The 12,962-nt window shown below is 40.5% G+C and overlaps 1 protein-coding gene across 8 annotated transcripts in view; it reads left to right on the top strand.

Moving 5' to 3' along the window:
* The window catches only part of PCLO (piccolo presynaptic cytomatrix protein), a 1,309,308-nt gene that overhangs the window by 660,022 nt on the left and 636,324 nt on the right, over positions 1 to 12,962 (top strand). The gene's annotated exons all lie outside the window — the stretch shown is intronic.

The following is a 12,962-nucleotide window of genomic DNA, read 5'->3' as shown; positions in this document are numbered from 1 at the left end:
TATTACTTGAAACAACTATAGACATTATATGACTATCTGAACAATAAGCACATTATTATGATATGTAAACCCTAAGAGCCACACTATTATACATTTATCAGCATAATATAATAGACAAATTCAGCATTAGCAATGAATAATAAGGGGCGTTTTGGCTACAGGCGAATGATGAGAAGGTGCATCTTGTGAGCATTATTGATGAATATATGTAAACAATTATGTGTGCGCGCGCATGTATATATATATATATATATATATATATATATATATATATATATATATATATAGTTGCCACTAGCTAGTTATAGGTAGGACTTAGTTTCTCTAGAAAAAGCGTTTTTTTACCTGTCTATATCTTTGGCGCTGTTTCCTGAGTCTCCGTAAACTTTTTCAATGAAATTTGATGCTAAATTCAGCTGCGGCCTATAAAGTTTCAGGGTGATCTGTCAAGCGGGAGCTGACGTTTCAAAACATGTTTTCTCCATGATGACTCCCATAGGGGTTTTGAACAGGACTGCAGCCCGAATCGCTGGACAGAATTACACCAAATTTTGCAGAAAGGTAGCTTTTGGTCCAGAAGGCGCAGTTTTTGTGGTTTTGGTGTGAATCTGTCCAGTAGCTTTTGAGATATTTAAGAAAGTTCAAATGTAAATATGTAGGGACATGAATGCTCCGCAAACCCTCCAGATCTCATGCTGAGATTTGATTGGCTGCCAGGATTTCAACAAGGAATTGTTGGCAGCCATCTTGGGACTCAGCTTTAGCCGAGTCCCTGGAAAAAGAGATTACAAAAATAAGAAAAGGGGCCAGCGGAGGCACAACCTGACCCCTTACCTCTGGTGATGGGGGTCCCAGAGGGACCCAGCTAGGGCAAAAAAGCATTTTTTTTTAAACGTTTTCACCGAGAGTCACAGCAGAGCTGGTAAACGTTTTTTAAAAAAAAGTGATTTTTGGGGCATTAGCCCCTGGTTGAATTTTTGTAATGGGAGGGGGGGGGGCGCATGGACCGCTCTGGGCCATGGGGACCACCACATTCCCAGTGTCAAATGGCCACTAATGAAGGGTCCTCTTGGACCCTCCCTCAGGTCCCTGGGGGCCAACACATCTCCTGGGCCAAATGAGCATTAATGAGGGGACCTTGCAGACCCACATGTGTCCCAGCAACAACAACCTCCCAGGGGCTAAGTTGAAAGTAGTGAAGGGTGCCTTGTGGACCTTCCCGGGACCCAGGGACCACCACCTCCCTAGGGCCACAATACGTTTTGCAAGTGGGTCATGTGGCTGCCCTCCTGGATCATCCATGGCCCCGGGGACCACCACCTTCCTGGGGCCTGCCTGTGAAAACAGAAGGAGAGGGGCTGCACATCCCCACTTATGGAGCCAATATTGGCCCTTGGGGACCGCAACCCCCCAGGGCCGGCTCCTGCTATATCCTGGGGTGGCCACCTCCACGACATAGTTTTTTTCCCCAGACTTGACGGGAGATTTGACAGCTTCTGCCAAGTCAGAGCAAACACAGCTCCTCTCCCAGCAAGCAAGAGCTGTCACACAGCTCTCGCTTGCTGGGAATGAAGTTTTCATATGTTTCTCTGCCCGTAGAGATGCGGGCAAGGAAACAGATGAAATGATTGCTCTCACAATCAGGGAACTGCATGTTTAGCAGCTCCTTGTCTGTGATAGCAATGCTGGCTCCAGCAGTAGGCCAGGAACCTGCTGGAACGATGGGGACATTCAGCCTTTCCCCACGGTCCCCAGTGGTGGTGACTGGGTGCCCTGGACTCTCAATAGGAGGATTCATGTTATCACAGAATTTTGGAGGAAGACTCACGAGTCACAGTCACTTTGTCAAATGCACACAAGGTCACTGGAGACATTACCTCGCAGTCTCGTTGGATACAAGGGCAGGTGAGGTTCCTTTGTGGCTGAGTCATTCCAACAGCTACTGACACACCCACATAGACATTCACACACCCACTCTCAGACTTACTCAGACACTCATGCATCCACTCACAGAAATACTCAGACATTCACTCACCCACTCACAGACTCACACAGACACTTACACACCCACTCACAGAGACACTCACACCCCCTCTCAGACCTTCCCACATGACCCCCTCACATCCACTCTCACACCCAGACAAACACTTTTAGACCCACGGTCACACCCAGAGACTCCCTCTCACACCTATTCTTACACACAGAGAGACAGGATGTCGGAAAATGGGTTATTGGTAAGGGCAGGTAAGTACCTACACTTAGCAATAGGCCACTAACCTCCACTTAGGCCCAATTAGGTCTCAATAAATTAAAGCCAGCTCAACCCTTGGTAGCTCAGCAATGAGCAACAAGGCTTAACTTAGGAGACATATGTGTAAAGCACTTAAAAATCACAAAACAGTAAATAAGTAAAACACAAAACACAAAAAAAATCCAACACCAATTTATAAAAATAGATTATATTTTTATCTTTAAAAGACACCAAAATAATTAAAATCAGATAAGGGGAACCATAGATATGAATTTTTAAAGAATTAATGCTTTTTAACCCTTAGAAACGAATAGCGCCAATCTGGTCATTTGGTCACACCTCGACCGGGGCAAAGTCAAACTTTAAGACTGACCGCATTGGAGCCCTGCTCGGCTACAGCCCACGCAAGGCCTCAGTCAAAAGTTTACCTTCAGACTTAGTCGTTTTCTTGAAGTTTTTCTTCAGCGGGACCAAGTCGCCAGCCCAATCCGACCTTCTGGAACTCTTCCTCCGATATGTGTTGCAGGAGCCCTCGGTGGAGATTTTTACCTTCGGACTTAGTCGTTTTTTCAGGATGAAAATCCTTTGACCAGGGCAAACCTGAATCTTGATATGATGTCCCTGGAGCCCTCTTCAGATACACTGCCTGGGAGGTCCTGCTTACCTTTCTACGTTCAAACTTAGTCACTTTTTCAGAGATTGTTTTCACTGGGACGAACCTGCAAGTCAGGCTGGGTCGCGGTTGAGGCAAGCCAGCTAAAGTTGCCCCGGCGGGACGTTCCCTTTATTGAGCTTTTTTCCAAAAGTTCTCCAAGCTTCTCCAAACTTCTGGCCCTTCCTACGGATGTTGTTTTAGGGTTCTTTTGAGGTCCCCAGCTCACCCCAAGGATCAAGAATCTCTGAGATGCTCCTTGAGGGTGCGGACTACAATTCCCAGAATGCACCTTGCGCAATCTCCAATTTGGCCACTGGACAGTGGTCAGCTGGTCAGTTTCTTCAGGAGTTGGTGCAGGGGACTGTGGTTAGCAATCTTTCACCTGTAACAAACAGGGAGTCCCTCCTTGAACCAGTTGAAGCCAGACAAAGTCCTTCTTGTGGTGAAGCCCAAGTGTGCAGCTGGTGCAGTCCTCCAGAGGGCAGTGTCCAGGTGCAGGTCAGGGATCCAGCAGGGCAGTCCTCCTCCTGTAGTTCTTCCTTGTAGAGATCTGGTAGGGATCTGAGGTGTGGGTTCAGGTCTGTTAGTTTTATCCTTGCTCCTGGGTGAAAAACAGGGGGTTACTGGTTCTCCAATCAGGTGCAGGATCCTTCCCGCTGGGATGACCACTTCCTGGGAAGTGTGGCTAAAATCAATCCCAAGTAGCAACATTCTTAAAAAAATCCATCATGGCTGACAGTGATTTTTGGAGGTTACATCTGGCTGAGCCCACCCACTGGCGTGGCTAAAAATCTTAAACACACCCTCCTCCTGCCCTCTCCTAATATAATCAGGGGGCACCTAATTGTCTGGGTTTGCAGGATGTGGGGGAGGTGCTGGGTTGCTCCAAATGTCCTTCCCTCCCTTTTGAAGACCAGTTTTGGCAGCCCTCCCCCTTCCTGCTTCTGCATCTGCTGAGGGAAGATCTCCTCCCCCAGGCACATCTCTTTGTGTTTAGCCCAGGCTACTTCACACCACATCAAGGCAGCCTGGCCAGGCTGCCAGAGGCTGGCCAATCAGAGCAAAGCACTACAGGGTTGAAGTTGGCAACTTTTTAGGTAAAGTTTAAAACTCTTTACCGGAACAAGTTATATTAAATCCAACAATTGTAAGTTCTAGCATATGGAGGCCATTCACTACAATGAGGAAAAACATTTTTTGGCTGTTTTACCTCACCAGGGCTTATACAACTATTTTTATAAGGTCCCCGCTTATAGTTACATGGCACACCCTAGGGGCACATAGGGCACACCTTAGTGGGTGACTTATATGTAGAAATAAGGTAGTTTAAGACTCTGTAAGTGCTTTTAATTCCAAAGTCGAATTTGCATATAACTTTAATTTAAAAGCAGGCAGGCATTTCTTTAAAATGACACTGGGTACCTCAGGAGTACACCTATGGGTGCACCACCTATGCTGGGGTTCCTAAACCTACATGCCCTACCATATACTAGGGACTTATAGGTAGGTTGACTTAGCCAATTATAATTATCCCAATTTGGATACACTTTTTATACAGAGCACAGGCCCTGGGACTAGTAAGCAATACCCAGGGCACCATCAGAGTCAGGAAAGAACCAGCAAAAAGGGAAAAATGGGGGCAAAAAGTTAGGAGGCCTCTGCAATCAGCCCTGTTTTCTCACACAGGCCCTATGGCAAACCCCCACTGCGCACTGCCGAAGGAATTGGGTGGGTATTGGGGTTGGCTGCTGCGGCCAGGCCTTGCGTCTAACCCCTGCCAACCACAGCCAAAGGCTGTGTGCGGCGGTCGTTGGATTAACTAATAGTAATTAAAATTACTTTACGTTAAGAAAAAACATAGAAATTCGCTGAAAAAAAACAGGTTAAATGGACATAATAGTTAGGAAGTAGAATTAAAATAACATAGAATTTCACTAAAGAAAACAGGTTACAGAGACGTTATAGTTAGGTCCTGAATTTACTTGCACAAAACCATAGAAATTTACCAGTTTCAGTTCTTTTTTTCAAGTAACTATAACTCTCGCCCTCGACATGTACTGCTAATTACCCCAAATAGTACAGAACTTATGACAACCTCTATAACGTCATTAATAATATAAATGAACCATTTGCAGACAAATCATTGAAGAAAAAACTGTCCATGGTGGGAGCGCAAGTAAATTCAGGACATAACTATAATGTCCCTGTAACCTTTGTTTCAGTGAATATGTATATATATACATATATATATATACATATACATAAAATTAAAAAAACAGTGAAAAGTTTTAATCACCGGACGGCTGCCCAATGTCCCAAGGATCGTATATAACTGAAAGATGAAAAGATTATCCCCAAAAAAATATATATATATCCAATTGAAATTTGTCGACTGTTTATTGTAGAAGAAATATATATCTGAAGTTCAAAACAAAACAATAAATCTTAATCACGCTGTCCCGGCCAAATGTCAACGCGTTTCGGCAAATGTCTTCAACTACACAGTGGCTGACATTTTTGCACACATCAATTTATCTAGTGTACTCCTTCTTTGATTACAGCAACACCATGTATATAGCGAAAAAGTGGCGGCCATCTTAAAGCGTAGTTACTTTCTATCGCAGTAGCTAAAAAGCAACCATATAGGAATATCAAAACCATATCATTATATTCATATATAGCTACCAATAATTATATTTAACTCCCTAATATAAGAATATCAATTATTGGATAAATATTTTCAACACATTCCATATATAATACTTATATACAAATAAATATCAATATTTAAATAGATAACTAGGAGATGTAATATTACAATTATTTCAAATGTTCGTCTCCACAACAATTTCAAATAAATTTTTCTAATTAACAATCATTAAAAATCAATCATTTCCAAATTAGATTGTATCCCTGCAGAGTGAATGTGGTCCACCTATGATCACAATAACAACCACAATAGGTGCAAATCAAAGCGATACATCAATCACCTCAGCAGTAACATATCCGATTCATAAATGGATCTAATAGAAATTACTTAATTCTTTAGAAGACAAAATATAATCATCTCATAAATATAATAAACATCATATAGGTCCATACAAATATCCATATAAAAGGGGGAAATATTTTTTTAGGGTACCATCAGACCACCTGTAATCATAAAGTGCTAAATAAAGTGCAATCAGATCTAATCTATAAAGTGCTAATCCTAATGTGCAAAGATAAACAATTAAAAATGAAAATTATTCATTAAATCTGGTTATACTGCTCCCAGCCTGAATCTGGAGCCTTATTAGACATATCTATGCCACAATATATGGAAACTCTGCTAGGGATAGATCGAATGCAAGTGTCAAATGAGACTATCACAAATGGACATAGAGTTCCGCATCTAAATTGTGCCCCCACGGATTTTCACAACTAAGTAACAAGATCATCTTTGATTCCATTTGTCTTAACTCCGCTGTTCTGTTCCCTCCTCTTGGATTAACGGTGATAGTTTTAATCCCATAAAATATCAGAGAACTGCAATCTCCATTGTGGATTTCCCAGAAATGTTTGCCTAATGGATACGATCCGTCCTGATTTTTTATTCCTCTTAGATATTGTAAAACTCTCACTTTAAGTTTATGAATAGTGCTGCCAACATAATTTTTGTGGCAGCCACATTCTATAACATAAACAACATAATCAGTCTCACAGGTTAAGCGGTCAGTCATTTCACAAAACCTGCCATCAAATGTAACATAACTATGTGTATTGTGAGCAAATTTGCAAGATTTGCAGCAACCACATTACCAGAAGCCCAAGCTTTTCTTGTATAGCCATGATTGATTGTCCTTAGGAAAAAACAAACTCGTTGTGAGATGATCTCCCAGTGACTGTGTTTTGCGATATGTAATCTGAAGATGTAACCCAATAATATCTTTAATATGTGAATCGTGTCACAAAACATGGCAAATTTTCCGAATAATGTTATTAAGTTCTGTATGCTGCTTATTGAATTAGAAAAACAATCTGGGTGGGGATCTATGTCCTTGTGAACTCTCTTCTGTGACTTCCAATTTAAAGAGTAATTTTTCTGTAGACGTATTCATCACTCTGTTCTGAGCATCATTTAAAATCTTTAAAGGATATCCTCTATTCAAAAATCTTTGAATCATAGTGGCAATTTCAGTTTTAAAGCTTTCAGTGTCCGAACAAATTCTGCGAGCCCACAAGAATTGACTGTAAGGAATACTCCATTTTAGAGCTTTCGGATGACCACTGTTCCCAGGCAATATAGAATTGCATGTAGTTGGTTTATGATAGATGGTCGTCTGCAAAGTCTCATTTTTGACAGTTAGCAAAACATCAAAAAATTCAATAGTATGTGTACTATATTTCAAATCTAAATGGATATTAAACTCATTGTTATTGAGTGCATTGACATATTCCAAAAGGGACTGTTCATCACCATCCCAGATAAGAAAAAGGTCATCAATATATCTGACCCACAGTACAACTCGTTCCATGTAATTTTATTAATTGTCTGACCCAGCTACTTCCTTTTCCCACCATCCCATATACAGATTGGCATATGTGGGAGCGAATGATGCTCCCTTAGCTGTTCCCTGTTTCTGGAGATAATATTCATTATCAAACAGGAAAACATTATGGGTAAGGCAGAATCTTAACATAGTCAAAAGCATATTAGTATGTTGAAAAAATTAAATCTTACGGGTGCCTAGGAAGTGTCTACAGGCCTGAATGCCAAAATTGTGCATGATGGAAGTATATAATGAGGTCACATCCCTGGTAACCAGTAGAAAACTGGATTGCCAAGGGATGTTATGTATCTTTGATAGGAAATCATTGGTATCCCGCAAATAGGAGGGCAGTTCAGTTACATAGGGACACCGAAAGAGGTCTAAATAACGTGAAGTATTTTCTAAAAGAGATTAATTCATGCTCACGATGGATCAACCAGGAGGATTTTTCGTGTTTTTATGAATTTTGGGTATAAAGTAAATACAAGGAATTTTTGGAAATTCAACTTTCAAATAAGAATACTCTTCTTGATCAATGAGGCAATGAGTACGCCATGTATTCAACATCTCCCAATAGATGGTCTGGTATTCAGTATTTGGATTAGCACGTAATTTCTCATAGTGCTCCCTATTGGATAGTTGGCGGTGTGTCTTCTTAGTATAACTCGCTACATCCATGATCAGAATATTACCACCTTTAGTGGAGGGCTTAATTATGATAGCATAGTTAGATTTCAAAGCATTTAAATCATTCCAATCAGAAGCAGAAAAGTTAGTTCTCCTGAGTTTTTTTGATTTCCAATTATTACAAAATTTGTCAATATCATTGACTACCAACTCATAAAAGATATCAATTAAATTACCATTGGGTAACTGAGGATTGAATCTACTAGGAGGTTTCAATGAACTGGTGGTGGTGTGATCAACTTTGAATCTCATGTTCATCAAGGTTTCCCTATCAGTACCTCTACTTTCACTGATTGTTCCATCTGAATTAGTTAAATCACTAATTTCAACTAACTCAGGAATATCATCAATATAAAACCCCGAGAATTCAACCACATTGGTGTTAGGAGGCGGCTGTTTCACCTGTACTTTGTTGGAAAAATATTTCATTAGACGCAATTTGCGAGTAAATTTATGTAATTCAGTTCGTGTATTGACATTAATCCCAATGCACAATTGGACAAAAACTGAGCCCTAAATTAAGAATACGTTCTTGATTATGAGTCAGATCGACCTTATATATATATTGATGAGATTCCACTTATCACTCAGCTGCACCCCCAGCTCGAATCCACGGCATCCTTTGTGTGACGTGAAAGCAGCAGCTGAACAAACGTTTCTTACGTTAATCTTTATTTATTAACATACAATGTGCTACCTCTGAACAGAACAGAGTGCCAACAGGTTTCGGCTAGCGCCTTCTACTGGACACTCCCCCAGTTGTAAACAACTGCCTCACATACACCAGTAGTCTTATGTCTCTTGTAAAGCTACCGTGTTGGGAATATTGGTTCCACCATCTTTGAATATGGCAAGTAGTGCGATTCACATTTCAGTAGTTCCACATATCTCAATAGTATCCACCATACTATTGCAATTGTTTGGATATTAATCATAAAATGTAATTCCTTTTAAATAATACATATCAATCAAAACAGTGGAACATATTTGATTCTTCTATCCACAACAGTGAAAAATGTGAACTTAAATAATCCAAGAGTAGCAATAGATTGTAATGCCAGACGTTGGACTCATAAATGACACCAATATGTAAACACCCACCTATAGTGCAATTAAAACACCACATATATAAATTGTTGCAAGCATCAATGATCAGAATTGATTCTACCTTCCCATAACTGTAGTTCACTGTTATATTAGCACATGGGCATTCTGCATGCCTCATATATTGTAACAAATATATAGATGGATCAGGTCTTTCAAATGGGAACATTCACACTACAATTGTTTATGTCTAATATCCCCTAAATACATATTTGTATCATCATTCCATTCTCTATAAGGCACAAGTAGTTTTGCATCCCAATTGTGTCCCCATGGCTTCTCTGAGCCCAATGTTAAAATCAGTTTAGATTCCATTCTTCTCAGTTCTAATGTTCTATCTCTCATCCTGGGACCTAGCTTTATTTGTTTGATTCCATAAAACATCAAAGTACTACAATACCCATCATGGACATCCCAGAATGTTTTGCTAATGGGTAGGATCTTTCTTGATATTTAATTGCTCTGAGATGTTGCAAAAATCTATATATGTATTCACTGAAAAAAGTAAAGTTTACAGGGATGTTATAGTTAGGGTCTAAATTTACTTGCACAAAACCTTAGAAACTATACAGTTATAGTTAGAGTTGTTTCAAGTTGTGCCCTAAGGTAACTATAACTCGCTCCCCCCCCCACTCAGTTTTTTCTGGAATAATTTGATAGATAATGTTTCATTTACATAAATAATAATGACGTTATAGAAGTTGTCATGAGTGCTGTAATATCTGGGGTAATCAGCAATGCATGGCGAGGGCACCAGTTATAATGAACTTAGACGCAATTTATTGTTACTTGAAATAACTCTAAATATAACTGAATAGTTTCTAAGGTTTTGTGTGAGTAAATTCAGAATTTAACTATAACATCCCTGTAACTGTTTTTCAGTGAATTTCTATGTTTTTTAGCACACACAAAGGTAAATATAAACAGCGCTGTGCACGGCCAAAGGCCGTGTGCGTTGAGGGTTGACCAGGCCCAGCGGCCAAGCCTCATACATGCTCCCAAAGCCAAACTGCACACAGCCTTTGCCGTATGCAGCATGAAGGGGTTGGCCAGGCCCAGCAGCCAACCCTCATACATGCTCCCAAAGCCAAGCTGCGCCCAGCCTTTGGCTGTGTGCAGCATGAGTTTGGATGCAGTTGGTGTTTTTTTGTTCAGTTTTTCTCTGGATTCATAAACCCACCCCTGACTCGCGAATCAGGGATCTGTGGATCCACCTGTGGATTCGTGGACCTGCAGATCAGACCCCAAAAAATAATTGGTCCCTAGGCGACCCCTCTATGTGTCCTACGGGGTCAGGATACCTGTATCCTGACCCCATTTGTGTTTTTTCACTCATCTTCTCCAACCCTGAGCCAATGCAACAAACAAAATGACGGCCACAACTTTTCTGTCAGGTTGCGGCCAGCCATTCAGAGCCCTGCTTTTTCCCGATTCTGAATCCGCAGTATTAGATATTAGAGTTTAAAAAATATAGATATCTCAGAAACTATTCAACATATTTACACCAAAGGACAAAAAGAGTAATCCGTGGAACAGAATCTAGCTTTTAGCCAAATTTGGTGTGATTCTGTTCAGCGGTTCGGGCTGTAGACGTATCTAAAGAATGCAAAACCACTACAGACACAGAACGGAGGAAAAGTGTTTTGGGACCTGCGCTTTATTTCGGCCCCATTTCACGGATCACCCAAACATTTTCAAGACAGCAGCTGAAATGACCAAAGTAGAAGTTTTGAACATTTCGTGAAGATTCATCAAGCGGCTCCAAAGTTACTGGTGAAACAAAAAACGCTCCGTTCATGGAAAAAATGGTCCTAGCTATAACTACCCACTGAAAACTGGGAATGTCACAATGGGGTTGGGTACTATACCCTTGATTCGATTTATAGGTGCTATTCCACTGAATGGACAATGTTGTAATTAGGTAATTTATAATTAGATTAATTGTATTGCATTTGGTATCAGGGTACTACACCCATCATTTTGTTCCAGTGTGAGACCCCAGGAGAATGTATATCAATGTACCTTAACTGTCGATTTAAAAGAGCTGAAAATATGGTAAATTGAACCCCCATGAGCACATATGGGAAGGCAATCTAATTGTTATTTCGAATTAAGTAGAATTGTGGAAAGATTAAGAAATGTATTTCAACCTCAGCAACTGCATTCTAGAGGCAGTAATTAAACAGCAGACATTGTTACCTGCTAAAGAGGAATTGTAGGCATGATATTACAGTATTTAAGCTGAAGGAAATGTGTAATCTTCTTTATTTCCCAGCCTTTGCGATATATATATTTTTTTTTACCAAAAGCATTTTCTTTTGAGTAGAAGTGCGCAAAATCTTCACTTGTTGTCAGGCCTTTAGCTTGAAAAACCCATGTTCCAAAATATTAGTTTTTACTTCATATACAGACGTCCCCAGACATATAGATCTAAGATATTTTCTTATATTGCTTGGAAATGCCTGAATACATTGTGCACTCCATGACCACTTCCACATGTCGCCACGTGTCTAGTCACAGCAGTAAAATGTGTGGTGAGGTAAACACCATTACACCATCCTCCACTGGCTTCATTTAGAATCTAGAATAACATTTCCAACAAGCGATGTTGACCCTAATTGATGAAAAAGCAGGTCACAAATAATGGGTGCAAACTGTGCAGCAACCCCTGAGATTCTCCTTCCATTTATATGATGCCACAAAATGACTAGGTGCAGAAAGTCACAAATCTTCCTGCCTTTGAGGTCATAAGCACTCTAAGTTTTCAATTTTCAGGGTTTGCAAATGAAAATGATTTTGTACATCAGACCCACTATCTTCAAAACAACGAATGTTGACCAGCCATCACACCGTGAAAAAAAACTATCAGGAGCAGGAGCTCTAAAACCATTAGAAGGAAATCATGTCTCATGTTCAGCATTCTGAAGGGGCACCTCCATATTTCCACTGATTCTGGTATAATTTCCATAAAGAAGTCTACCTAGATGTTTATCTGATGGCCTTTAAAAACATCTTGTAAAGTGTTATCTCCAAACCAACTCTCAAACAAACTACCCCTAGGGGAGAAATTTCTCCACTTGAATACTTCCACCTTCACTGTCCATGTTGTAAGAAATTGGGTTATTAGTTGAGAGGGTGAGAGCCTCCCTCAAATAAGAATCACAGATCTTGTCAGGGTTAACCATAAAAGCCTTAAATAAATATTTTCTTAACCCTCTGGTGGCTTGGCACAGAAGATATCAGGCTTAACTTGGAAGCAATGTGTAAAGTATTAATACAGCAGTCAAACAGTAATTAAGTGAAAACCAAACACAAGAAAAATCCTAAAAACATGTAAAAAAAAAAATACATTTTAATAAGTAAATTAGCAAAAATCCAAAAGTCTCAATCCAGTTCACACAAGAAGCCTCAGCCAGAGCTTTGTGTTGGCGGGGGGTTGCAAGCAGATCATCGTCAGCGGGAAGTGCAGGTTGCCTTCGGAGCTACATGTTGGCAAAAGACTGGGGCGGTCATAGTTGATGCAAAGAGCACAGAACCTCTGTATATTTTCACCTGGAGTCTAGTTCCTGCAGTTTGCTGGTTGGAGGAGTATACTCTGACATCTTCCAAGGATCTAGGACAATGGGAGGCAAATCTTGGGGGACAGGATTCACTCCAGCAGAGGTCAGCAGCAGGGTCCAGGCAGGTCCAGATAGTGCTGGTCAGATTTACAGTTACAGGGAACGTCTCCAGA

This window comes from Pleurodeles waltl, chromosome 4_1, assembly GCF_031143425.1.
Source record: "Pleurodeles waltl isolate 20211129_DDA chromosome 4_1, aPleWal1.hap1.20221129, whole genome shotgun sequence".
NCBI classification, from domain to species: domain Eukaryota; kingdom Metazoa; phylum Chordata; class Amphibia; order Caudata; family Salamandridae; genus Pleurodeles; species Pleurodeles waltl.
The sequence above is the reverse complement of the archived record's forward strand: the minus strand, read 5'-3'. Positions and strand labels throughout refer to the sequence as shown.